General features: G+C 40.2%; 2 long non-coding RNA genes across 3 annotated transcripts; one reads left to right on the forward strand and one right to left on the reverse strand.

Annotated features, from left to right (window-relative positions):
* Positions 1-8,950: 8,950 nt before the first annotated feature.
* On the forward strand, positions 8,951-9,989 carry LOC129524384 (uncharacterized). Its single transcript, XR_008668139.2, has 2 exons — positions 8,951-9,295; positions 9,861-9,989. It is a non-coding gene; the product is annotated as an uncharacterized lncRNA (long non-coding RNA).
* Positions 9,990-14,196: 4,207 nt separating this feature from the next.
* LOC129524385 (uncharacterized) lies at positions 14,197-24,157 on the reverse strand. 2 transcript variants are annotated; one of them, XR_008668140.2, is made up of 4 exons: positions 24,033-24,144; positions 23,777-23,938; positions 23,566-23,651; positions 14,197-15,506 (listed from the first exon to the last, which is right to left on the reverse strand). It is a non-coding gene; the product is annotated as an uncharacterized lncRNA (long non-coding RNA). The 2 variants fall into 2 exon arrangements; XR_008668141.2 differs by lacking the exon at positions 23,777-23,938 and having other exon boundaries at positions 24,033-24,157.
* Between the last annotated feature and the right edge of the window lie 700 nt (positions 24,158-24,857).

Below are 24,857 nucleotides of genomic sequence, written 5' to 3' on the forward strand. Positions count from 1 at the left end.
CAGGGTCCGTGGGCAGGTGAAAGACCAGAAGGACATTGTAATCAGGGCAGGAAACCAGCCTGGATGCTGAGGAATGTGAGAATCTTAGAGGGTAGTAATGGAGAGAGAGGAACACAAACATGATGAGGGAGACTTTAGCCTGTTTTACTCCTGCTTTAGCTAGTTACACTTCTGGTAGAAAAAGAAGGAGAGAGAAAATTAAAAAATAAAAGATGTGACTGGTGTAGCCTTTCTTAACTGTTTACATCAGCCCAAATTTGCATTGTTTCCTTTGAAAATACTGAATTCCATTCTCGTTCTCTGCTTAGAATATTTGGGTTTTCCACATTTAATACACCTTAGATCATTTGTAACCAAAAAGCTATTCTTAGGGAAAGTGTTTTTTCTTACATATTTTTATATTGAAAAAAAACAAATTAGGAAGCCTTTTTGTATTTAAATGATTAGAGGCAATGACTCACGCCTGTAATCCCAGCACTTTGGGAGGCCAAGGCAGGTGGATCACCCCAAGGTCAGGGGTTCAAGACCAGCCTGGCCAACATGGTGAAACCCCCATCTCTACTAAAAATACAAAAATTAGTGGGGTTTGGTGGCCTGCACCTATAATCCCAGCTACTCAGGAGGCTGAGGCAGGAGAATCCCTTGAACCCAGGAGGAGAAAGGTGCAGTGAGCCGAGATCGCGCCATTGCACTCCAGCCTGGACAACAAGAGGGAAACTGCACCTCAAAAAATAAATTAATTAATTAAATAAAATAAATGATTTAAACCTATGGATACCAACGATTGCATCCATAATCATATCTATTTAAAGACATGGCATAATAATTTGCTTTTCCCTTGGTTGCATTCCACTTAGTAGGAAGTGGACTAAGAAGCAGAAACCCAACTTCCGGAAAATCTTGTTTTCCCAGGGTTTTAAGATGTTCTGTCTACATTGAAAGACGATAACAAAGCACTACCAGGGGCAACTTTGACACCTTTTGAAAGTGAACAAACAGTACTGTGGTTCTTAGCCATGAAATGGAGTCCATTTTGGAGGTAAAACACTTCTTGCCTGGGGCACAGATACGTAAAAACAGATTGCGCAAAGAATGTGCACAAATCACACAAAAGCCTCCCCACCCCCAAGAAAAAGAGCAAGTATATTATCACTACTTTGGATTTTATATTTTTCTAATTATCTAGGTATATAAAGTATATACTTTGAATAAAAGTGAACTGATAATTACTCTTCCAGATACCAAAACTTATTGTAAGGTTATATTAACAAAAATAATGAGGTTTAGAGACAGACAAATAGAAAAATGGAACGAAACAGAGTCAACAATTAAACTAGCTTATGTATGGGAACCTGGAATAATATCAATATTTTTTAAGTTGTACAACATGTGCTATCTTTATGGATAAAAATAAATATAAGCTGGGCATGGTGGTTCACACCTGTAATCCCAGCACTTTGGGAGGCCAAGGTAGACTGATCATTTGAGCTCAGTAGTTCAAGACCAGCCTGGGCAACATGGAGAAACCCCATCTCTACCAAAAATACGAAAATTAGCCAAGCTTAGTGTCACGTGCCTATATCCCAGCTACTCGGGAGGCTGAGGTGGGAGGATCGCTTGAGACCAGGAGGTTGAGGCTATAGCGAGCTGAGATTGCACCACTGCACTGCAGACTGGGAGACACAGCAAGACCCTGTCTCAAAATAATAATAACAATGATAATTAATTAGACCTGGGGCAGGGACAGATTCCCTGTTCACTAACCCTCTTTTCTTGTTGTCATGGGCACACAGCTAAAATCACCTTCCCCAGCCTCCCATGCTTTTGGATGTAGCCACGTGTCTGAGATCTGGCTGATGGAATGTGAGCAGAATTAATGCACCCACTTCCAGGCCTGACCCACTAAGGACTCACTGCACAATCGCCAAGCCTTCTGCACTCTTTTGGCAACCTTGAAGCCATGTGCAGAAATGGTGGATCTATAGTGTGGAAGGAACTGGGGTTCCTGAGTCAAGTCTTACAGTAAAGGCAACTGCCAATCAAAAATGTCCGTTGTGGACCTACCTGATAAATTTTTATCAGATTAGATGACTTCTACTTGTGAGTTTATTTGTTAAAGGAGCTAGCATCAACTTTTCTGGTACAGATTTATTTAATACCATATGTAACATAACTCCTATGTCATTAAAGATCTTAGAGGTGAAAACCTTTGAACACCTCTATAATGAAATATAGGAAACTATATTTATGACTTCAAGGTAAGAATGGAATGCTTGAACAGGACATGAAAGCAAAACAGCAAATCATAAAGGAAAGTGTTAGCAACCTTACAATTAAAAAGAAATTTGTATTATAAAAGCCATTATAAGCATCATAATCAGATTACACCAATGGGAACAGATAGGGAGAAGTTATTTACAATGCGTATAGCTCACAAAAGATTAGTATAGAGAAAATAAAAATTCTTGTAAATATTTTAAACAAAGAATGCAATAGAAGAAATGAGCAAAAGATGCAAATGAGCAATTTACAAAAGATAAAATCTGAATAGCCAACATAAATATGAAAGCATGGTCAAATTTACTAGCAATTCCAGAAATGCAAATTAAATGACAATGAAAATTGGATAAATGTTTCAAAGCTTAACAATATCAAATGTTGGCAAGGATAAGGGATTATAGTAACACATATACACTGCCAGCAGGGCTGTGAATTGGTGCAGCCACTTTGAAAGCAGTAGGGAATATTCAGTGTGGTTTTGCAGGTAAATCCATTATAACCCAGCATTCTACTCCTAGGCATATAGTCTGACAAAGTTATCACACATATATATGCAAGAAAATTTTCTATAGAAACATTTATAGTTGCAGAAACTGGGAAATAACTTTGAAGAGTTCATCGATAAAGGAAAGATAAGTAAATTCTGGCATGGCAATAAAATTGTATGCCATAGAATAGTAAAAACTAATAAATTGGACACATATGTTTTAACAACAGAATGGAAATGCAACAAGTATTTATACATTTCCAAAATAGGGAATGCTCCATTTGGCACTTTATCACTTTTGTAGAGAGGGCAAACAGGAAAAGGAAAGACAAGGATGCAATGTGGGTCTGTAACTGTGGCTGTCTCTGTAATAGTTTGCTTCTTTCAAAAAAGGCATTTAAAGCAAATATACCAAAAAGATACATTTGTTACATCTAACTTAGGTTCTGCTGTGTTATTTTCTATGTATTTAAAAGTCTTTAAATGAAAAAATAGTTAAAATGATACAAGTCAATATGATAACTAAGCTGTAAGAATGATTTATCCTATACTTATCCCATACTCTTTGAATTAATATCTTCTCATGAGGACACAAAATATTTTACACATAATCCCCACAAAAAAAAATGAAATAGAAAGAAGGAGGGAGGAAAGGAGACGGGACTTAAAGGAAGAGAGAGAAAGAGAAAAGAAGGGAGAAAGAAAGGGAAGAAAGGAAGGGAATATTTTTTGTCTTAGAAAGATGTATTGTTTATACAAATGAAAAGATGACAATCCACTGAGAAGAGACACTTGCTCAGAAACTACATTCTTCATTTGTTAACACACTAAAAAACAAACTTTACTATTAAGGTTATGAAATGCAGGTATCTTGGGCTGTCTCAATAATCGATAAATTCAACAAACACCTAAGTAGACATTAATCTCATATCATTGTATTTTATCTTCATAACAAGCCTCTGAGGCAATAAAATTGAAACTCAAAGGAGTAAGTTGATCCTGATCAAATAGCTAATAGGGGAAGGGTCTGAATGTGAACCCAGGTCTTCTGAATTCTAATACACTCCTTATCCCACAATACTACAGCTATGTAGAGAAGAAAAAAAAGTACAGTACCAAGACTTGTTTCCACACTTCCAAGTACTGACATCATTAAAATCATTTTTTGAGGGTTGAGGCTTATGTTTTAATCTCAGATTTTTCCATAAAAAAATAAAAACACTAGCCCCCACCACCCCCAAGTAATCTTTTTACTTTTAACTAACCTAGAGACTGTTTAGCATTCCGTGAATTTTTTCTACTCAATAGTTCCTGGTTTAGAGCAGGGAAATACAGGGTAAGTTATTGCACACCATCCGAGACTGAGATGGAATTAAATGAACGTCCCAAAATGACTAGAACAACCAGAAAAATCAAAGGAACCACTTTGGGACAGGTGCTTTCTCTCAATTAACTTAAAACTTGGCTAATTTTGGGAGAAAAGTGAATGATGGTTGTGATTAAAATCATCAGATGGGCACCTGATGGTATGCCGTAAACATGATCCAAAGTTAACGCAAAGAGGTTTAATGGCCTGGACCGCAGCGAGCATTATCATTCAGGGCTATTGCAGAGCCTTAGGCAGCCTCTCAGCTTGACTAGCAAGCGGCCTAACACTCCCCATCAATTGCTTGCATTCCAGCAATAGAATAAAGCTCACGCTTCACAAAGCTTCAGAACTCAGTTTGTACAACTGTCAAATGGATGATCTCCAAGGCTCTTTTTAGAAAATCTATGGTGTCTTTGCCAACAAGTAATCCCCATCCCATACAAGAGGGCCATATGCAACATACCAGTCGCCCAGTCTGTGTTCAAGGGAACCAACAGAATGGTGACCTCAAAGCCATCAACCCTGTTCAGTGAAATCACTTTCATTTTGTGGGTGATTTGTTTCTAGAATGATTATTCCAAATGGCATGCACGCTGATACTCATTATTCATATTCACCCCATGCAATGCACTAATTTTCTTACTATTGCACCAAACTTAGAATGCATAGTGCCCTCACCATCCCCTGCAATCTTTTCTTTCACTCATTTGATGGGGGAAAATTCAGTACATTAGATGTTTCCAAATATACCCCTATTATCAACTGTGGCCCTTTATAAATTTTAATTTTTAATTTTTGTGGGTACATCATAGGTGTACATACTTTTGGGGTAGATGAGATGTTTTGAGACAAGCATGAAATATGAAATAAGCAAATCATGAAGAATGGGGTATCCGTCCCCTCAAGCATTTATTCATTGAGTTGCAAACAATCCAATTATACTCTTTAATCAACAGTGGTCCTTGACCAGCACCCTGCTGCCACCCAAAAAATGCATGAGAAATGGCCTCTCCGTGAGCTAGTTATCTTCTTTTGCCATCCGGTTCTATTTTTATCAGTTTATTACACTCCTTCTGACATTGGCTAGGATCCAGGCCCTTAGAAAGTGCCTGGCAGAAAGCATTCTAGAGAGGGCATGCTGCTACATAAAATGCATCTGTCACCCCAATTTATGCAAATCACTGGCAAGGACCATTTGTAAAATTAAAAAAAAAAAAACTAGTAAGAACTTTCCAATACAGAAGAAAGAAAATTCAAATTCAGATGAAGAAAGTGGCAGGAAGGTGTGGGGAGTGAGGCCTTCTATTCAAAACTTAGAAACGACACCATTCCCAACCGCAGAAGGAAGACTGGTCCAGGTGAGAGACCTAAGTCCCATAGGAGGTAAATTGTAGATGTGAAATTCTCACACACCTGGCAGCCTCCTAGCAGAAAGGAGTGATTCTGGTATTGCCTAAATGTCTTGGCTTTGTGTGTGTTTCTGTTTATGTCAGGGGAAAGGAATTTTAGGAAAAGCTGAGAACAGTATAGTTGAATAACTATAATATGATTCATCTCATAGGAAACCTAATATTGACCTCAGACAAAACTCCACCTCATTTTTTTTCCTTTAATATAAAAAGTGCTTTTGCCAGTGTATAACAGGAATAGTCCATCACCCCTAGGCTCTGGACGCTTAAGAAATGGATGCCCAGGAGAAGCACAGGATCTCAAACATAGTTGACAGCAAATGAAGCCACAGGAGACTTCAGGACAAGGACAAGGAAATGGTTGCCTCATATTAAAAGAAAATAGTTGATCTGTTAAAAAAAAGAAAAAAAAAGTCAGGTGTGGTGGCTCAAGCTTGTAATCCCAGCACTTTGAGAAACCAAGGTGGATGGATCACTTGAGGTCAGGAGTTTGAGACCAGCCTGGCCAACATGGTGAAACTCCGTCTCTACTAAAAATACAAAAGAAAAATAGTCAGGCACGGTTGGCACCTGTAATTCCCGCTACTCGAGAGGCTGAGGCAGGAGAATCGCTCAAACTGGGAGGCAGAGGCTGCAGTAAGCCAAGACTGTGCCACTATACTGTAGCCTGGGTGACAGAGTGAGAGTCCGTCTCAAAAAATATATATATATATATGGAACAGTATTAGGACTTTATGAACTTTCAGTTTTGAGATTCCCTTGAATAACTAGAACACATAATTATTTGTTTGGCAGAAAGCATTAATCCCACTATCATGTTTCGCCCAAGATGAGAATAATATGCATATTCTCTAGAATTGTCTAGGGAGAATTCCTTCTTCAACCATTATTTCTCCATACCTTTACAGTACTGATGTCTTATCTAACATTCTAGTAAAATGCAACACTTTTCTATTTTAAAAAAACTTGAACTTTTCCAAGCTATAAGTCTTACTGCAAGTTCTGAATTTGCATTCTATGAAAGCCTATTTGCTCTATCTTCACCTTATTTGAAGGAAAGAGTGCTAGGTTTGTCTAGAAACTGTAACGATTTTAAGAAATGTATAACTATATTTAACATGCTGTATTTACGGGGTATGTGACAATTAATTCCACATATAATCATTCCATTCTATCTTGATTTGCACAAAGCCCATGGTAACAAGGAGAACATGTGTTATTGCTCTGGGTTTTACAAAGGGGTCAGCGCCCAGCATGGCTGAGAGACAGGCACATCCTTGAGCCATGCTCTGATGCTGAGTCCAGTCTTCTTTTCTTTCAAAGTAGCCATTTGTAAACTGACGCACTTATGTTTCTATTTCTCAAACCACTTTCAGACCTATTTGGAACCTGCCTTCACAGCTTATGGATTATTTTTAAGATTCTAAAATAAAAATAGAAATTTATCATCTTTGACATAAAAAAGGCCCAAAGAGGACTCCAAGCTTCTACTAGTAAGACACACCAGGATGCATTTTTTATTCTGTTACTTGATGTGGTTTGGATGGTTTGTCCCCTCCAGATCTCGTGCTATAATGTGGCCTCCAGCAGTGAAGGTGGGCCTAGTGGGAGGTGTTTGAGCCATGGGGGCAGATGCTTCATGAATGGCTTGGTGCTGTCCTTGCTGCAGTAATGAGTGAATTCCCATTCTATGAGTTTACATGAGATCTGGTTATTTAAAAGAGGCTGGCCCCTTCTCCCTCCCTCTCTTGCTCCCTCTCTCTCCCGCTCCTGCTCTCGCCATGTGACATGCTGGCTCCCCTTCAGCTTCCTCCATGAATGGAAGCTTCCTGAGGCTCTCACCAGAAGCAGATGTCAGCACCATGATTCCTGTACAGCCTGCAGAACCGTGAGCCAAAAAACCTCTTTTCTTTATAAATTATCCAATCTCAGGTATTTCTTTATAGCAACACAAATGAACTAAGACACTGCTGAAGAAACAAGATGTGTTTACACTTCTTCAAGCACCTGTGACGCAGAGCCTCATCCAGGAAGGGCATGAAACAGCCCCAGAAGAAACATATCCACCCGGCCAAACATCCCAGAGGCGGCTGCAAAGGCCCTGAAGGCCTGACCCATGTGGGATGTCCTAATAAATCAGGGACTGAAAAAGTGTTAGTCACTTCCTAAGCACAGATGTGCTTTTGTTTCTGATAGATAAGGCTGCAGTCTTTATTACTTTAATATTGCATCTATTGACTCAGAACACAAAGCCATCAGTATCTGAGGGTTTATGATAATTCTCAATAGCATTTAACCTGGGCACCAACATACTAAGTAGTTTCTAGGACACCTTCTGCCTCTGCCTTCCCTCTCTCCTCTCTCTTTCTCTCCCTCTCTCTCTGCCTCTCTCTCTTCCTCATCCTCCTCTGTCTCCCTCATCCTCCTGTCTCTGTCTCATTCTGCACCCCCCTCACCCAGTTTGTCCCAGGGGCTGGTGCTCCTTAGTACCTGCTGGTTTGGGTTTTCTTGATGGTGTTGTTGCTGCATCCCCTGCCCACAGTCTTTTACTCTTTTCACGACTTTTTCTCCACTCCACACCCTTTATCCTACTGTTGTTTGTAAGATGAAGACAAGCTTCCTTTCCAGGTAATGGCAACTCCTCCTGTAGTCCCCAAAGGAGTGTGTTTTTTTCACTCATGCCAAGACCTCTCTGAAGAACTTGAAAAGTCTGCAGAGTGGCCTGGAAGCGGCCTTCAAACGCACTTGCTGCAAATGGTTAACCTGTTCCCTGATTATTTTTCCCTATCTCTTACCAGCAATTGTGCAAGTGGGGACAGGGCTTATATACCAACCCATTTTTAACCCATGAATCTCAGGACCTGTGTTACTCTGTTATCACACTGCTAGAAAGACACAGCCGAGACAGTGATTTATAAAGGAAAGAGGTTTAATTGACTCACAGTTCTGCATGACTGGGAGGCTTCGGGAAACTTACAATAATGGAGGAAGGTGAGAGAGAAGCAAAGGCATGTCATACATGGCACAGGTGAGAGACGGTGAGCAAAGGGAGAAGAGCCCCTCATAAAACTATCAAATCTCGTGAGAACTCACTATCACAAGAGCAGCCAGGGGAAAACCAGCCCCACGAGTCAATCACCTCCCACAAGGCCTTGCCCTCAACACATGGGGTGATGGCGATTAAAATTTGAGATGAGATTTGGATGGGGACAGGGAGCCAAACCATATCAGGACCCATCTATCACTCCAAATCCCTCATCATTCTAAGCCCTGGGGCTCTCTTGCAGATAAGATACCAGGTAGCCCACCCTGATGTCCCAAGAGTCCTGTGGGAGACAAGAATATTAAGACTCAGCTATGACCTCACAACCCTGGAAAGCTTCCGGAGACTGTGCATTCTTTGTGCTCACCATGGCAGCAGGGTATTTACAGCCATTGCTGTGCAAGACGGCATACTGGAGCTGATTTGGGTTTGTAAATGATGACCAAGTTTGCAGCAAGAAGGCTTTGAGGATGGAATCGATCTAGATAGATGGATCTCGCAGGAGGCAGAAAAGAGATGAAGCTGACAGAGCAGTCAAAGCACAAAGGGGAGAAGGAACATGGCGCAGAGAAGCAGAAGTGCTTGCAACGGGGGCTCCAAGTGAATCACAATAATACTGATGAGTGGGAAAAAATAAGTGAGAGAGACAGAGCGGGACTGGAATGCTGAGCCTGAAAATGTCAAGAAACAGCTATTTATTGGATGAAGTGAGAAAAATAGACAGTAATAATTAATTTTAGAGCAGGAAGGTGACATGATAAAAGTAGTGTTGTAAAAATATTAACCCCATACAATCATCTAGAATGCATCCGAAGTGGGAAGACTTTTCAAGAGACCACTAAAACAATCCAAACTTGAAAAGGAGCTCAGCTTTAATGGCAAAAGCAAGCATGGAAGGAAGAAAATAAACCCAAGAGAAATTTTTTAAAGAAGAAATTTCCAACTAATTTGTAATGAAATAAGTATAGGGTGAGAGAGTTTATCACCTCCTAAGTTTAAGAAACATCCCACAGAACAGTTCTGGATTCATTATACCATTAACGGGAGAAAGTACTATATTCTTGTTTCTCCTGGGTGGCTAGGCACAAGAACAAAACCATTCTTATAGTTCTTAATGTTGCCTACCGATTTAACATTTCTGGCATTTTCAATATTGCATCAGAAATTCTCTGTGTCATATGTTACCTAGAAAAACAAGTTTATTATTTCTCCAGTTTATCTACAGACAATGAGCCTATTGTATTTATATCTTCATTTCTGCTTTACTTTCAGAGGTTGCACCTGAACATTCAGGACTATTCAATCAACACAGGCTGGTGGGTGGTAAATGTAATGTCATTTCACGATACATTTGAGAGTACTATTTTCTCCCTCAAAAATTGAATAAATGGCATACAAGGACATACGGCTCTGATTTTAAATTCAAATGATAAACCTGCTGCAATGTGTATATTAAAAAAGAATACATTGTATTCTTCAACTATAGCTTATATGATTTCTCTTTCTTCATTTCACATCATTCTTCCAATTCACATAATTGCAATATCCTTCATATGAAAATTCAGTAGAATCTTTCAATTCCAAAGTCAATGGAGATGGTCACATAAAATATCTCTGACTGTCAAAATTGCTCTAAAATTGTTTATGGCTACATTTGCCCCTGGCCAAGCAATCAGTTGAGAATTTGAGCATCAGGATATGTTGCTGCTAAAATGTTTATGGTAATATCTGGATTTGTGCAACTAATCATTATATAACCCTCACTTTGTAACTCTGAGATTCAAAGGAATACGCTACTACCTGAGTCTGATTCCCTCCCCAGTCTTGTCCTGGAAAACACAGATGGTAACAACAGTAGCGCTGAATCAAAGCTTTATATAGTGGAAGGCACTGAGCACAGCCATTTCTATGAATTGTCTGATTTAATACTCTAACAACACCATGTTGGGTACTATTTCAATCTTCTCTTTTACAGAACTGAATCACAGAGTTTAAGTAACTTCTCCAGGAATACTTGCTAGCAATCTACACATGATTCACTGATGTAAGTCTGGTAAGTGAGTTGTACACAGTACACTATCAGTGCTCCGAGAAAGACAAAGACAACAGCAATACACAGGAAGACTTCCCAGGGTGATGACATATGAGCTGGGTGCTAGCCGACTTTGGATTTCTAGGGAAACACAACAGTAGTCCAAGATCTTGTGTATAAGATCCTTATAAAGAAGAAATATACAAAACTTTAGTTGCTATGCCCAGGACACTTAGACAACGTTCTCATGACTCAAGTACTGAAGTCTCAACACCTTGAACAATCTCTCTTTCTCTCCTTCTCTCTCTCTCTCTCTCCCCCTTTCCTTCTCCCTACATCCACAGAGGCTACCACAATTACCATGTCTTTAAGATCCCAAACTCTTACCAATTTTTTTGAGCAATTTTCTTTGCCTCCTAATTCACTGTGCACAGAAAAATTACTTATCTGGACACCCTCCTTGTTCTTCAGCCCTGGGGAAAGGTAAGAGGAGAGGACTCTCCAGATGAAGGAAGAGCATTGCAAGGCCTCACAATCCAAGAATATAGGTTGCATATATTTACCATCCCTCCAATAAGAAGCCTTTCCATTTTTTCTAGTGTTGTGTTCTACATGCTTCAATGATGACCCCATGGTTCTAGAACTCAGCAATTCAATAATTTTGCAAAAACTGAAGATATGGAATTTAAATAATATCATCCATTGCATTTTCAAATCTTAAAACCCCAAAATTTTAAACATGTCTTCATATGAACAACTCTCTCTCCCCATAATACTTGCCTTTCCTATAAATATGTCAAGCTCAGTTAATCTTCTCTGAATACTAGAGTGGATTTGCAAAAAGATGGACATTTTCTGCTTTATTCCAGTATCTCCAGTGTCTCTTAACATTTTTGATGCCTTCATCATAGTAAAATAGCTTTCATTTATGACTCCCATTTCTTCTAAAACTTTCCCAAGGCTACTTCCCAAACTCAAGCCTTGATTGCCACTGACCTAACCCAGTACAATAGCCTTGCAGTCCCCTATATTGTATCTCTGCCTTCAGTGGTCTTGCTGCAATGCCTCCTCTACATTACCACCCAGGTATCTTCCTACCACATCACATTCATTGGGTTATTTTTGTGCTCAGAAAATTTTGATGGATCCTCTTTGTATATAGAACAAAAATCCTTAGTCGGCCGGGCATGGTGGCTCACGCCTATAATCGCAGCACTTTGGGAGGCCGAAGTGGGTCGATGACAAGGTCAGGAGTTTGAGACCAGTCTGGCCAACATAGTGAAACCCCGTTTCTATTAAAAATACAAAAAAAATTAGCTGGCCATGGTGGCGGGCGCCTGTAGTCCCAGCTACTCAGGAGGCTGAGGCAGGAGAATCACGTGAACCCGGGAGGCGGAGCTTGCAGTGAGCCGAGATCGCGCCACTGCACTCCAGCCTGGGTGACAGAACAAGACTCCATCTCAAAAAAATAAATATATATATATATCCTTAGCCTAGCATTAAACACCTTCCATAAGCTGGGCCTAATATACTTTTTCTATTTCATGCTCTACTTCATTCTTAATCTATCAGGGTAATACAGATACCAATTAGAACATGTCTTATTTTTCTTGCCTGTGTTATTTCATCCCCAAATTCCTTTCACTGAGTGTACAGTCACTAGATTTGCTCATATAAGCCCCATCATAGCTCAAGGCTCAATTTGGATTCACCCTCCTCTGTAAACCCAACCTTCAGGTTGAACTTAATTTTCCACATGGATTTTGTCCTTATCTTTCCGGTGGACCTTCTGTTCTCAGTTGTATTACAATTACTTGCACACATGACTATAAATCATAAAGAGCTTGACCATGTGCCCCACAGGGAGCCTGACCCTTAGCATGCGCTCAAGCAACACGTGTTGCATGTAATTCTTCCCAATGCTGAACTTCCAACTTCTCCATTGGACACTTTCAGGCATTTATTGGCCACTTGCACTTCTCCGGTCAATGAGAATAGAGTCTTTGAGATAAAATCCATCTATTGTCTTGTTGGCAGGCCACATATCCAGCCCATCTGTGCCGATGCCAAAGACAGCTTGAATAACATCTGTTAGGCACATACATTAATGAGACTCTATGCCCACCTATCCATCAGAATCAAGACAGCAATGAAAGTAATTTAACACACCATATTGTCTATTGAAAGGCCCGCAAGAAATGAAACCCTAAGATATATCATGCCCTCAGTTAATTCCTTTCCGTTAACTTTGAAACTTTGAAACAACCCATTCTAATTGTCTCATAAAAACTAAGCAATCCAAGCTGTATTTGGAGATGGCTGATGATATATTTATTTCACAATGGCCCACAACACTCATTTAGTATTATCTTTAAACTGTCTTACAACTCTATATATTTTGGATACATCCCTGCTCTCTTCGAAGAATTTATTTCTCTGTCTCTGAGAAGAATAATTCATTCTAAGGATCCAAGATTATTTTACTCTGTAATTGCCAGAAGAAAGATTTCATCTTGATTATATTTTAAATAATTCACTATAATTTTTTACTTTTATATGTAGTTTGAACCACCATACCAGTTCATTTCCATTGAAATGTTTAATTTGGCATTTGTTCATACTAGTCTTGAGAGAGAAGCTTGGTTGGAGAAAACTTTATCTTATGATATTGTCTAATTAACTAGCAAATAATTCTCTATCACCAGCAGCATTCTCATTGCTAGAAGGAATAATATTTCAGCAAGCAGCATATTGCACCTATCGATATATGAAATGGAAACCTAAACACTAGTCTGAGACCTGAGACTAGAGATGATTTGATGAGGAGCTCATACATATGTGTATAACTTCAGGATAAGGAATTTTTAGTAGATGGGGTCCTCTCATGTTAGATAATCTTCATGAAGTGATTCGAGCGGAAACTTGAGTACTGATTTCATGACCTCTAATCAGTTTTTAGTGTCTTTCATTGCTATGTTTTGCTGTCTGCTTTGCAGATATATGAAATGTAATAAAGATACAGCAAACAAAATTTAGCTAGAGAATAATAGAGTATAAAGTAACCCCAAATTCAAGATAGACATTAGCCTCATTTGAATGACTGAGCCACATGCAAAGGCCACTTAAAATGAGCTAATAATTAAGCACTAATTAATTGAATAACTGGAAATTATAAATATTTAGAAATGTATAGGAGCTTATCCACCATGATGAAGTATTAGAAAGAGAATAATACATGCTATTGTCTTAAGTACTAATAGCTTGACCATTTCCATTAATTTGAAATGATCAAACTCATATAGTATCAAAATCAAAACTGGATATCAGCATATTCTACCAGAAAGTAGATTTGAATTAATTTTATTAAATACAATTATATTTAGTTATTAAACCAGGGTGTGAGAGAATTGTATTTTTTCCTAGGATAATGAATCACTTTTCAGCATAAAATGTGAACAGTAGATATGTCTACCAATAGATATCTCACCACAGTGACACAGTACACTTGTCAATAAAAGCATATTGTGTTGGTTTGTTTCCTATTGCCATAACAGAACACCACAGATTGGACAATTTATAATTAACAGAAATTTATTGGCTCATAGTTCTGAAGGCTGGAAAGTCCAATATTAAGGGCCAACATGTTCAGTGTTGGTGAAGGCCCAGTCTCTGCTCCCAGATGTCCTTTCAAATGCTGCTTCCTCCAGAGGAGAGGAACACGCTTCCTCACGTGGCAGAAGAGCAAAAGAGCTGAGAGAGATCACTCCTTAAAGCCCTTTTATTAAGACATTAAACTCAACCACGAAGGTGGAGCCCTCATGGCCCAATTACTTCTTAAAGGCCCCCCTCCCAATGCCATTATGCTGGCAATTAAATGTGGCAATTAAATTTCAATATGAGTTTGAGGAAGCAAATATTTAAATTATAGTATATATGTTATCACTCTTTGACAATCATTCCAAATGTTCTCTATTGAAGGTTTAAAATTATCCATTAGCTAATATAAAAGCTTTATTAAAAATAATAATATACTCATTTCATAAGACAAAAAATGCATCCAAAAAAAAAACCCAGCAATCAGATTGGGTACATTGAATCCATGTAATGTATAAGAACTTCAATCCAAAAATTTGGAAGATCTCAGTTGAAAGGAAACTGACGCATAACCAACTTTAAGTTGTATTTTGTGTAGCACATAAGTTCCATAAGAACTATCTCCATATTGCTAATTGTCAATATGCATGAATGATACCTGTCCACCTAGAGTTCTGCAAATCTACCTACATTTTTTGAGAATTGTTATCATTGCTCCTTTTATTGTCAGCTATATAGTCACAAAAATATAATGATTCCATGTCATCAGAATGGAAGTTGTTTTCATAGCCTCTCCAGAACTGTAATTTCGACAGTACTGAGGAATCACGGCATTAATTTGTAAAGAATTTGCTGTGACGGTTTGGTTCTTTCACTATCTTTTCTACATCATTTTAAGCAAAGACACAGGTTTTCTTGAAGATATTTACCCCTTGTATGCCCCCCTTTTTATTTCAATCATTTTCCATACTTTTCTTTCTTACCTTTGTAAGAAACCAAAATTACCCTTGGGAAGACAAAACTCATATTGCTACTTTAAGAGGTGTAAAAAAAGCTGGGTCATCATGGGAGTTGTGAGACTGTTTGGCTCCAAACCGGGTGCTAAAACAATTCCAAAGCACTTGGGTTCTGCGTCTTTGTGAAGATCATCAGGGCACTCTTGCGTGCTAATTTAATTCTAACGGTTGTATGTCCAGGTCTCTGTGAACCATGCAGTTCTTTCAGTTAAACAGAATGAAAATTGGAGCTGAATATCGAGTCAAGGAGTGTGAAACTAGTGAGCCACGATGGTCCTAGAAAAAGCCAAGAATATAACATTTGAAATCACAAAGGCACATAGGAGGACGTCCAGTGAGTAACGCTACAAATGCCCTTTTGCGCCAAAGGAAAAATAAAACTGACCATTAAAAGAGTTATTGCAAGGTCTTGAGCTTGTCTAAATCGTTTCTCCCTTAACTGAAAAATAGTCGATTAGAGGCAGGAAGTAAGCAAGTTGCTAGTAGCAGAGCAGGAAATGAAACCTAAATTCTCCCATCTTGATGATGTATGACACCTTTTTAAGATTTCAATGCTAAAATGCTAACGCAGTCAATATATTGGCTACTTCTTATATTTGTTTCTTCTGACAAATTACTGCAAATGTAGAAACTTAAAACAGTAGAAATATATTCTCTCATAGTTCTGGAGGCGAAAAGTCTTAAATCAGCATTACTGAGCCAAAATCATGGTCTCAGCAGAGCCACACACCCATTGGAGGTTCTAGGGGAGAACCTATGCTTTGTTTCTTCCAGCTTTTAGTGACGGCCACGTTCTTCAGCTTGTGGCCACATCATTCCCACGTTCCAGTTCAGCAGCACCTTTAAATCTGTTTCATATTCACATCAGCTATGTGTCTGTGAAATCTCCTTCTGCCTCTCTCTCTTATAAGGACACTTCTGAAGGCATTTGGGGCCCACCTGGATAATTTCCCATCTCATGATCCTTAACTTAATCACATCTACAAAGATGCTTTTTTCCAAATAACATAATATTTGCAAGTTGCAGGTATTGGGAATTAATAGATTTCATGGGGGGAACAAAGACATTATTCTACTAATCATATGAATTATGTTTAGCCGTATGTAAAAAAAAAAACAAGTCTACTGGACACTGATCAGTCAACTTTTTCTCTTGGCATAATATGACAAATCTAAAATTACATAAAATGTATAAAGACAACCATAGAAAATAGTTATTGTTTTTGCCTGTCCAACATCCACCCTTTTTTATGCAACAGCAAAAGGCAATTATATAAAGCAGCCTTCCAGCTTTGTATTGTCTGGCACAATAAAATATGTGCCGTGCCAGTCTCCAGCCTTTGTAGGGCTACAGCCTTTGCAGCAGAGACTTGGCATCTGCTGATGAGCCTCGTATGTGCCTATAAATAGTGTGAGATGGTCATGGTCCCCTGCTCTGAGAATTGTGCGCTTGCGCTTTAAGCCGGGGTTTAGAAAGAAAAAACAAAAGCCACACCTGTTGACTTCTCCTGTAATTGCATTTTTTAAAACTCTAAATATGAGTGATACTTCTACTCTGGTCAGCATGCAAGCATGGCAATACTTAGGTTGCCTTAATGGGGTCTCAGACAGAAAATCTATAAGGTGACTTTAAGGGACATTAATTTTATGCTACTTCCCAATCCTGAAAAAATCCATTCCAAAGTGCTTTTACATGAACTAAAAAGATAAAGGCTTATTCTTTTTCCAGTAGCTGCATGAAATGTTGAAATACTGTATTAATTTTAAAAGAACATAGGTTTGCTTCTTTGAACATGTATTGTATTTCTCTGTCTTCTACTATGAGCTGTTCTTTGTTTGCATGTGCTTTTATACCTACCAGAAAACTGATCTCAACTTAAATAAGCCAAAATTAGATAATACTGTGGCCCCTCTTTCCCCATCATCATTCACCAGGTAATGTCATGGGCAGTAAGACCTAATGGCACAGGGCTGTGTCTCATGTATGAGTTCCTCCAAAATTCACAGGTAGAAATCCTAAGCCCCAAATTGATGGTATTGAGAGGTAGGGCCTTTGGGTGGTAATTGAGTCAGGAAGGCACAGCCCTTGTGAATGGGATTATTAATGCCTTTGTGGAAAAGACCCCAGAGAGCACCTTGGCCCCTCGTACCATGTGAGGACACAGCAAGAAGGTGCCATCTATGAACCTGGAAGTGATTCTCCCACTAGACAACCAGTCAGCTGGCATCTTGATATCAGATTTCCAGCCCCTAAAACTGTGAAGCATGGCCAGGAGCGGTGGCTCATGCCTATAATCCCAGCACTTTGGGAGACTGAGGCAGGCAGATCACGAGGTCAGGAAATCGAGACCATCCTGGCCAACATGGTGACACCTCATCTCTACTAAAATACAAAACATTAGTTGGGTGTGGTGGTGCAAGCCTGTAGTCCGAGCCACTTGAGAGGCTGAGGCAGGGGAATCGCTTGAACCCGGAAGCAGAGGTCGCAGTGAGCCGAAATCAGGCCACTGCACTCCAGCCTGGCGACAGAGCAAGACTCCATCTCAAAAAAAAAAAAAAAAAAAAAAAAAAAACTGTGAGGCATATTTTTATTGTGTCTAAACTGCACAGTCTCAGGCCTTTTGTTGTAGCAGCTTGAAAGAACTAAGACGAACTGGTTTCAAACAGTATGTATTCCATCAACAATCATTTAGTAATTATTAATAAGTTAGCACAGAGGATCGAAGTCAAAGACAAGGTAAGTTCACCTTCTGAAAGTTTATTGAAATTAATTCACTTTGGATTAGATTAGCCATCTGCAGAAATCATTTTACAAGTAACTATGTCTCTGAGGTCAAAAGCAGAAAGAGGAGACCTAGCTATTCAATAAAGGCTTGGCAATGTAAATGAGTGCTTGGTATCTATTGAATCTTGGTATCCTCTTTTATTTTTTTAGAGGAAACACAACACAAATTATTAGGCAATAGCCTAGAGTCTAGAAATGGATCAATAATTTGTCAGGTTCCTTCCAATACCACTGAAGGCAAGGCCATCCCCATTAACCTGCTCAATTAACTCAGCTGTTCATATCCCATACCTGCTGTGGTGGCCAAACAGGGCTCTAGATCACATTCTGCTTCCATGTTCTCTTCTAATTCTTCCACTATCTATTTTATCTCCATGTTTATCAATGTCTAATGAGAAAATACATTGGTGGGCTGACCTAAGCATTCAGATATAAGAGAAGTTTTAGTTTTATAATGAATTTGTTTATTTATTTATTTTTTTGAGATGGAGTCTCACTCTGTCACACAGGCAACCTCCACCTTCCAGGTTCAAGTGATTCTCCTGCCTCAGCCTCCTGAGTAGCTGGAATTACAGGTGTATACCACCATGCCTGGATAATTTTTGTATTTTAGTGGAGACTCGGTTTCACCAGGTTGGCCAGGCTGGTCTTGAACTCCTGACTGCAGGTGATCTGCCCACCTCAGCCTCCCAAAATGCTAACTGAGCCACTGGGCCCAGTCTTATAATGAATTTTAAAATCAGCATTCTAGTTTAAACCACAGTCTCCCATAAGTTTAGGGGGGTCAATCAATCACTGAGTCCTGACAGACACACAACTCAGGTTCAGAAACCTACAAAGTTGAGAGTCAGTCCATGGGATATGGTGACCACACCAAGGCTGTGCCATCCGTGAAGCCTCTCACCCAAGAGGTCAGCTTTTCCCAGACATCTATTCATCTCTAATCATTGATATTGCGGTGGACTCATTCAAAGAATGTGTATTAAGTGCCTACTGGGTGTCAGGTGCTGTGTTAGAAAGCGCAGCAGCAAAAATGGTTTGCATGATCCTTGCTCTCAAGAAATTTGCTGTCTATGAACAGTAAGGATAGTAATACCTTAAGCAAAAAGTATGAACTAGAACCTAAAGAACTGAGTAGGAGTTAGCTATGAAAGTAAATATGAAGGTTTTCCAGGTAGAGAAAAGAGCAGAAATAAAGACTGTGATGTGGAAAAGAGCCAGATGCATGGAGAGAGAAGAAAGAAGTCTGGAACTTAGTGAGAGAAGAGGAGAGTAGCAAGAGGCCCAGAGACAGTGGGAGAGGCAGGCAGAGGCCAGGCCGTGCGGGGCACAACTAGCAGGTCATGTCAGAAATTCTCTACTTTGTTCTAGGTTCAACTGAACACTTTGAAAGGACTCAATCCTTGTAAATCATGTCAGGATATTGTTTGATTGGGACCCGGGATGACCAGCTCCTATCCCATCTACATACTATTGTTCTGCATTTCTAGCAGATAAACAGAAAATAAAGACAAGGAGGAGGCTATCTCTCTCTCTTGTTCTCAACAAGCAAAGGTTGTCATAAATGGCAGTGCAGTCCCTGTGAACCATATTCAGCCAGCAGTTGAGCTGAATGTAAACTTTTTGACTGAATTAGGGTGTCCTTAAATAAGCCACCACTCTCCAAGTTGCCCACAGGCTCCAACACTCCCTACTGCCTTGTAGATCACCTGCTGCGCTCCTTCATTTTACCAGCCTTGCTTCCAAAGCCTTTTGAGTTTGCAATCTATATTAGTCTGTTTTGTGCTGCTGTAACAGAACAGCAGAGAGTGGGTAATTTATAATGAACAGAAATTTATTGGCTTACAGTTCTGGAGGCTGGGAAATCCAAGATCAAGAGGCTGGCATCTGGCGAGGGCCTTCTTGCCACATCATAACATGACGAAAGGCAGAAGGGCAAGAGAGTGTGTGTGAGAGAGCAGTGGAAGGGGGCCATACTCATCCTGTTATCAGGAGCCTGCTCTCACAGTAACTCACTCACTCCCATCATGATGGCATCAACCTCATCAGGCCCCACCTCCCAACACTGTTGTCTTAACGATTAAGCTTTCAACACTTGCTTCTTAGAAGAAACACTTAAATTATAGCACAATCTATATTCACATTGTCAGGCTATATGATGTATTCACCTAATTTCACTGAAAGAACCCATGCTGAACAAGGACACAAAAAGAAGTAATTATTAACCTTCTGTGGATCCCGGCATCTTTTGAAAACATGATGAAAATGTTTGAATCTCTCCCCCAGGAGATCATGTGCATGTGTGCAGACACACACACACACACGCATACACACATATTTCGGTGACACAATTTTACATAACCTCCGAAAACTATTTAAGAAACCCATTTAAGAAGCACCAGAAACTGGCAACTGAAGCTAGCCGAAAACGAGCATTGAGGCAAGGAGCGGTAGGTGTCATAACATGTTGGTGAATGACAGAGTTTGGATTTGTGTCCTTGCCCAAATCTCATGTCAAATTTTAATCCCCAGTGTTGGGGGAGGGACCTGGTGGTAAGTGATTGGATCATGGGGGTAGAATTCCTCCTGGCTGTTCTCATGATCGTGAGTGAGTTCTCACAAGACTTGGCTGTTTAAAAGCATGTGGTGCCTTACCCTTCGCTCTCTCCCTCCTTCTCCAGCCATGGAAGATGTGCTTGTTTCCATTTCACCTTCTGCCATGATTGAAAATTTCCTCAGGCCTCCCCAGCCAGGCTTCCTGTACAGCCTGCACAACTGTGAGTCAATTACACCTCTTCTTTATAAATTACCCAGGCTTGGGTGGTTCTTTATAGCAATGTGAGAACAAACTAATATAGGGAACTTTCTCCATGGATGAGATGAGGGAGAGGCTGTGTCCAGGACCTCCAGCCACGGGTACCATGGCCTTTCTCAAGACCACCTCTTCTTTTATACATGGCCTAACATTTCCCAGAACTCATTTTGAAAACTCTATAAATAAAGACAACAGGTATACAATTTGTTATTTGTCCTCATAAACACCGTCAAGAAAGCCTACACACCCTGGAAGTATTTACATTGGCTCTCTAGTCTGAAACACTCAGATTTTATATGTTGCTAAATGATGATGGAAAGCTTTTCCAGGTAGAAGAAAAAGCAACAACAAATCTGAGGATACACCTATTGTTGTTGCTTTTTGCAACCTGCCTTTTGCCCACTTTCAGCCAAGATGGGATTATTGAGGGTTTAATCTTCTCAAATTTATTTTCTTTTTCTCATATGTAATTTTATTACCTTTAGCTCTCACTTCTTTTAGAAACGAAATTTAGGCTGGGCGCAGTGGCTCACGCCTGTAATCCCAGCACTTTGGGAGGCTGAGGCAGGCAGATCACAAGGTCAGGAGATCGAGACCATCCTGGCTAACACGGTGAAACCCCATCTCTGCTAAAAATACAAAAAATTATCCAGGTGTGGTGGCAAGCATGTGTAGTCCCAGCTACTTGGGAGGCTGAGGCAGGAGAATGGAGTGAACCCGGGAGGCAGAGCTTGCAGTGAGCTGAGATCATGCCACTGCACTCCAGCCTAGGCAACAGAGCGAGACTCCGTCTCAAAAAAAGAAATAAAATTTAAGGAACTTCTGCAGTTTTTCAACAAATCGTGTAAATGAATTTGTAGTTTTCACAGTGCTGCTGAAAATGAGGAAGTGTGTCAAGTGTTAGCTCTTCTCAAATGTTACAGCCATAAGTACCAGGATTCCCTATTGAAAATCACCCTTCTGAGAGTCTCAGTGCAACTTGGGCAAAAGACTTTAAAGAAGATGTATATAATTCTATGCAAATCACAAAATCCATCCAAAGTAAAATTGTCATCCAACTTAGAACGCTGAAAGAGACACACACGTGTCGGCATGCATGCTTGAATTGGACAGCTATGCAGGCATGATCGACTCCACACTGTCTGAGCAACCTGGAACTTAAATGTCTCTATCTCATTATCACATTTTAAGTCATGATGCTGACAGTTGATGAGACTTTATGCAAAACACGGCTCTATAATAGGACACAGCCTCCATCTAACATACTTCTAGCAGGAAATAACAAGCAAAGAAACCAACCCTAGAAAGCCCACCCAAAATGCTCCTTACAAAGGTATACATTTCTCTTCCATGACTATTGGGATTGTTTATGGGCAGGAAAATATTGAAACAGACCATCTGTCACTGGAGACTCCAATAGAGAAATACGTTTTCAGCAAAATGGTAAGTTTTCAGAAATGATTTCAAAACAGCTTGGCATGAGGCATTGCAGCCAGACGCCTCTTGCAGAGCAGACGTTGGAGTAGAGGACAAAAAGGATATGTCAGCAAGGACTTTGCCGAGGAAAGACTGATGCGCTGCCACCAAGATACAGGACTTAGCATAAATTAAATATGGAAAGCTTGAGAAGCCAGCAACCGTATTTTAAAAGCAGCATTTCAAGGCAAAATAATTAGGAAAGAAGGGGACACACAGCAAAGATGGAGGAAAGCATGAAGCAGCAAAGAAAACGGAGAAGAGAGAGCTGAGGGAGCGAGGCACCAGAGGGCCAGTACTCACCTAGGGTTTTCAAACCCTTGATTATTGCAAAGCAAAATAGTTTAGGAATTACCCACATGGTTTGCTACATACTGTACATACACTTATGCAGGTATTACCTCCCCTGTTCAAGGAAATGGCTGTGTTTGAGAGAATAAAACAATCCTGGATAATGCAGAAGGCTCGGCAAGAGAAAGCAACTAAAGCTGATACGCAGAATACAGGCGAGGGGGTTTAAAAATTACTCTACACTAATTTTAGGAGATAAATAATAGTCCTGAAGTTTTTATATATATAGGGCTGGGGATGATGGCTCATGCCTGTAATCCCAACATTTTGGGAGGCTGAAGTGGGAGGGTCTCTTATACCCAGGTATTCAAGACCAGCCTGGGTAACATAGTGAGACTTCATCCCTTAAAAAATAAAAATAAAAATGTTCATGGTGGTGCACACTTGTAGTCCCAGCTACTTGGGAGGCTAACATCAGAGCTAACTTGAGCCCACGAGTTTGAGGCTGCAGTGAGCTACGATTGTGCCACTACATTCCAGCCTGGGCAACAGAGCAAGACCATATCTCAAAAAAAAAAAAAAAAAAAAAAAAAGAGAGAGACAGAAGCATTAAGGATGAAATATAAAACCGTTCATAGGCAGCATCAGACCTTTCTTTTTGACAGTTAAATTTTATTTTGCCAAATGGTTAAAAAAAAATCTCATCCTGTGAGTGCATGAGGGTGACAGGATAGACAGCAACCATGCCTTTGAAGTTGTCTATCTCCTGTGAGAAATCCGCCCGCCCAATGCTCGCCTGCAGCAGTGGCTGAGAGCAAGGTGACAGGAGCCTAAGGAGTGAAGGGACCCAGCCTGCACAGCCCCCACCCGGAGCACCTGTCCCTGACCACTGGGCAGGGCAGAGCCAGCCTGCGGATGCTACTCTGCCCCATCCCGAGGATTAGGTTGGCTCCACTCACCCAACTCACCCCAAGCACAGAAGGCAGGACTGTAGGTGCTGCTCCAGAGGCTCTTCCCGTTCCCAGTGGAATTCTGTGACCCAGTGACCGTTCACCTGGAAGGGAAGATAGGACAAACAAAACCCTGTGTTATGAGCACAGAGTAGGTTTCTCTTCTATTCAATCATCCACACAGACACTTGAGCATTTTTTTCTATTATAGTCATGAAACACCAATTACATCATGCACGGTAAAGAGACAGTGACCATGGACAGCCCTTGCACGTTAAGTGACGATGTGCGGGTGTCACAGAGCCTCCAGCAGCAGCGCCTGGGTCAGAATCCCGCTCTCCTCTTCTCACAACGCCTGGTGAAACATTCCACCCAGAGGGAGCCCAGGCCACTACAAACGGCAGAACTGCATTAGTGGCAGAAAGACAAATGCTTCATTTATATTACTGTCTCAGAGAGAGAGAAGCTACTTTAAATCAACAGACCTTACATCCGAAGTTTATCTTGACTCCTCAAGGATGGCTTCCTTCACTCTCCAGCTTTAGGAAAACAACAAAAACAATTCCTTTTCAAATAAAAAGTAAAGAAACCTCCTTCCCAAGGTGAAAAGCTAAAAAGAAAAGAGAATGAGATAGTTTTGTCACTTAAAACACATTCTAACGGTCAGTGATGTATTTTTCAAACACTACCAGAAAATTAAGCGTGAAACCTTACATTGCCATTAAATCACAGCAGAGGATTACATTATTGACACTACCCGGACAGTACATAGCCACAAAATAGCAGTGGGATAACAAAAGAGAAATTGTTGCCTCGTTGCTTCCCATTGGATGGTTTGTTCAAACTTTCTTCTCCTTCCACAGAGACCTATTCCCCTTCTCCAAAGAGTATTTTGTCCTATTTCCAAAAGTTCAAAAAATTAAGAGGATTCTCAAAATAAGAGTTCTTTAAGAATTGTTTTTGGGCCACGCACAGTGGGTCATGCCCGTAATCCCAGCACTTTGAGAGGCCAAGGCGGGTGTGTCATTTGAGGTCATTAGTTCGAGACAAGCCTGGCCAACATGTTGAAACCCCATCTCCAATAGAAATACAAAAATGAGCCAGGCATGGTGGCTTGTGCCTGTAATCCCAGCTACTCAGGAGGCTAAAGCACGAGAATTGCTTGAGCCTGGGAGGTAGATGGTGCAGTGAGCTGAAATTGCGCCACTGCCCTCCAGCCTGGACGACAGAGTGAGACTCTGTCCCAAACAAAAAAAAAAAAAAAAAAGAATTGTTTTTAAACAAAAAAAATTAATAGGATACTCGTAAGA

This window comes from Gorilla gorilla, chromosome 7, assembly GCF_029281585.2.
Source record: "Gorilla gorilla gorilla isolate KB3781 chromosome 7, NHGRI_mGorGor1-v2.1_pri, whole genome shotgun sequence".
Classification (NCBI taxonomy): Eukaryota; Metazoa; Chordata; class Mammalia; order Primates; family Hominidae; genus Gorilla; species Gorilla gorilla.